Below are 4,193 nucleotides of genomic sequence, written 5' to 3' on the forward strand. Positions count from 1 at the left end.
ATAATTCAGAAACCTACGTTATAGTAACAACGAATTTTGTTCAACTTTAAAGACACAATATCCTACGTAGAGAAAAATACACTACACTTCGAAAAGTAGTCTTACCATACTCTACAAGAAATAGTCTTACCACACACTAAAAGAAATAGTTTTACCATACACTACAAAAAGAAGTCTTATCATCCACTACAAAAAAGCAGTTTTACCATACACAACAGTAGTATCTGTGGCCTTCTAGCCATATTTTTACCAAGGAGAGTTGACGCCTTTGATCTATTCACTAGATTGAATAGGGGTATTGTTATCCGAACAATGGGTATATGAATATAGATAAATAGGTATTGTTATAATGAACTCTTGTTTATCCTTTGACCTCATTTGACTTCTGTTACGAGGTTAGCTGGAGGTCACGCATTGATTATTGAGAGTGAGTGGGGTGGGGTTGTCTTTATAGGGGTTCGTGCTGAGGTCAGGTCGTGCGTGGTCTAGCGTTAAGGGTTAACGTTAAGATTGACCATTGATTGGGTTGCGATTGTTTATCCGGGGTTGGCCCCCCCCCCCCCTTCCACTCAGTTACCCTCCTTCTCCCACATACCCCTTCACCACAGAGCCCCCCCCCCCCCCTCCCTCCTCCCCCCCCCACCATTTCATTCCTCTATATTCTTCAATTAGTTACACCCCCCCTCCCCCTTCACCCCCAACGTGCCCCTCCCCCCCCCCATTTCATTCCTCTATATTTTTCAATTAGTGACAAGCAAGAAGCTAACAATGTTTTGTTTTTTTTTTTTCAATATTTTTTTTTTATTTTTGATTTACATTTTAAAGTGCCGGTGAGTTCCAGTCGGCCAATTCCCTGTAAGTCTCTAAAATATCCATTGGCTTCTTGAACCCCGGATTTGTGTCGGCCACCAACCTCAAACGTGCCAATATGTAGTCAGTGTATGCTAACAATCTGCAGAAAAGAACAAAACAAATAGGTATCAGGTAAATAAAGCAATATTATTAATATTATAAGAATAGCGTTGATTACAGTCTTGGGTTCGCTAGCCTAGAGGTCGGGTGTTCGATCCCTAGCATTGGCTGAGAAAGGTCACCCCGATTTCTGGAGGGGTTTCCCCATTGCCTGTGATTCAGGTCGGTGGTCCAGCCAAGGACGGCCGTCTAGTCGTCCGGATGGGACGAAAAACTGAGGTGACGTGTGTACCCATTGTCGTGCATGTAAAAGATCCCTTGACCGTCGGAAAAGGATATAGGAGTAGGTCGTAGTCGGGGTACCCGGACAAAATTTCACTCATAGCACACGGTCTGTCTTAGGCCAGGTCCTTCCTAAGCCCACGTTAGGAGTAGAACAGTAGGATTTTACCCCCCCCCCCCCACCCCATATTACATTTCATTTAGGTATTGACGACAAGGTGTGTGGGTGTGGGGTCGGAGGGTATACACGCAAGCATCTTCAAATGGTGGGAGGTGAAATGGAGTGAGACGTTTAACTGCCTCACTGTTTGTTTCCTATACCTAAATTAATGCCATAGGCTATATTGGTGTCGTTCAAAACAAAACTACGTTCAAGAATCGATACTTAGAAACCACAAACAAACAAACACGTGTGACCTGTAAAGTACAGTCTGCTTGACTGAACATCCTTGAATGGGCAACCCGATACAGACAAGACTCTCATTGCAAAGGTGGCGGCGACCCCCCCCCCACCCCACCCTCCTTTCTACCGAAACACCATACAAGTAGTTAAAAAACTTACGTTTCTTTTTCCTGGCTAGGCGTGGCTGGTCTAGTTGGGATGAACGGGTTGTGGGTCGACAACAAAGCGTCTGCGTCTGCCAAAATACCCCGTAATTGTATAACAACATCAGGCGTGCCTAAGGACGGTGCATATGGTGCCAATGTCGCCGTAATCAGGCTAATGGTTGATAATATAAAATTTCTTACATCAGCAATTGCATACCTTAAAAAAAAGACAAAAAAAAATATAATATTAAAGATATTTTCACCGTAAAATATTTAGGTCGCAGGGTGTGGGTTGAAGGGTTAATGCTTATATCGATCTTTTACGCGTACATGACTATGTACCCGTGGAGTTCTGCATTGTTTTCGGCCTATCCGGACGACTAAGCACCTGTCTTGCCAAGGGTTCGGCCCACATCACGGTCAAAAATCGTGTTTATGCAACGAATTCAACAACGGTATCCAACGACAGTTGCACGTATCGTTGTTAATCCATACAAGATGCATTATAGCCAAATTATGATAAATTAAATAGTTTGAAAATGTTTTTTTAGACCGAATATATCGTCAAATCATACCGTACTCATACAATGTTATGCCTCTTTAAAAGCTTCAAATTATGTAGGGTCTAAGGCCCCCCCCCCTCATCTCCCCCCCCCCCCTCACCCGCACCCCCATGCTTTCAGTCTAACGATTACAGATTTTTTTTTTTTTTTTGTAAAGTAGGTTTTGAATCATAATTTTGAAAGAAAAAGAAAAAAAAGTAACTTACATTTTAAATTATTTGTCTTTTCTTGTATAGTTTTTTTTCGTCAAGTCTTTCTGTTTTGGTGTTGTATTCTTTTCAGCCACAAGTCGAAGTGACAATTTTCATAAGTACGGCTGTTTTTAAAGGGTATAGCATAATTTTATGACCAACTGCAAATTGAGGGTTCGAGAACTGTTTTTAAAATTTTCTTTTTAAAAATGAAATACATTAAAACTGAACAAACGCTGTAAAGTGAGTTTTAAAAAAAAAATTGGTGGTGTGTCTCCGCTATTTTAAAAAGTTTTATAAAAACGATTGCTCGGACTGTCGCGGGCATTTCTAAAGAGTACTATGTTAAATCAGTCAACCAGCACTATTTGATGTGACTACCTTAAGGACAGCGTGACACCACTACGCGTCCCCATAATTATAACACCTTTCAGTCGTGGGGTTTACCGTCAGACATTGTAGTTACTCTGTCGACTGGAACTAAAGGATTAACGACCCTTTACGAGACAAAGACACTGGTCAGAAGTTGGCGCTAAACAACCACGTGACCCATACTAACCAATCATGGAAGGCTCTCATGGTTTGTTGACCAAAAATGCGACAGTCGTTTTAACGTCATTGAGCTCCGTGGACTTTGAAGTAGCAACAACACCCAACTCGTGAGACGTTGTCTTTGAGTATACACGTCGTCATTATAGGACACATTCGGAAAAAATTATGGTAAGCCTATTCTTTAAAGATACATTATGTAAGATTTTTTTTTTTTGTTTTCGATATCATGCCAAAAAATATTCCAAAAATATTAGTCTAGATGCTATGAAAACATTTGGGGACTAATAATCCGGTCATTGGATATATTATTCGTGCTCTTAACCGTATCGTAAACAAAACCAAGCTGCTAGGGTGGGAAAATTATTATAAATTTTATTAATCTCTTTTTGAGGTAATAGTATTTTTTCTGAAATATATTAATTTTTTTTTGTTAACCGCGTTGTCTCCATTAGATTATAATTTATTTCAAAATAGGTATGTGTTATAAATATGGGGCATGGCTATACCGTAATACATATATCTGTCCATTTAGAATTATTCCGGTCATAATAATTAAACGACTCTGTTACATATGGTTAGGCCCTGAAACTATATATTTTTTTTTTTTTAATTATTTATCCCCGGAAATAGACTCGCGCTTGAAATCTTTGAAAAAAGCGAGTTACCCCCCCCCCCCCTTTTATACGTTTTCAATCTGGGGGCGGTAGCTAACTTTATTTCCCCCGGAAATAGAAAAAAAGAGAGTTATCCCCCTTTTATACGTTTTCGATCCGAGACGTTTGCTAACTTTATTTACCCCGGAAATAGAAAAAAAAAGAGAGTTATCCCCCTTTTTTATACGTTTTCAATCGGGGCTTTTGCTAACATTATCTCACCTTTAATGCATAAGCTCCATTTTTTTTTTTTTTTTTTTTGTGTTTTTTTTTTTTAAAATTATTATGTTATTATTATTAATATTATTCTTTTTTAATCTTTTTTTTTTATTAATTTTTTTTTTTTTAATTATTTATCCCCGGAAATAGACTCGCGCTTGAAATCTTTGAAAAAAGCGAGTTACCCCCCCCCCCCTTTTATACGTTTTCAATCTGGGGGCGGTAGCTAACTTTATTTCCCCCGGAAATAGAAAAAAAGAGAGTTATCCCCC

At 39.2% G+C, this 4,193-nt stretch overlaps 1 long non-coding RNA gene across 1 annotated transcript; it reads right to left on the minus strand.

The window, feature by feature from the left end:
• Positions 1-752: 752 nt before the first annotated feature.
• On the minus strand, positions 753-3,938 carry LOC126820952 (uncharacterized). The gene is made up of 3 exons (XR_007680204.2): positions 2,513-3,938; positions 1,757-1,960; positions 753-952 (listed from the first exon to the last, which is right to left on the minus strand). It is a non-coding gene; the product is annotated as an uncharacterized LOC126820952 (long non-coding RNA).
• Positions 3,939-4,193: the final 255 nt, after the last annotated feature.

This window comes from Patella vulgata, chromosome 5 (genome assembly GCF_932274485.2).
Source record: "Patella vulgata chromosome 5, xgPatVulg1.2, whole genome shotgun sequence".
NCBI classification, from domain to species: domain Eukaryota; kingdom Metazoa; phylum Mollusca; class Gastropoda; family Patellidae; genus Patella; species Patella vulgata.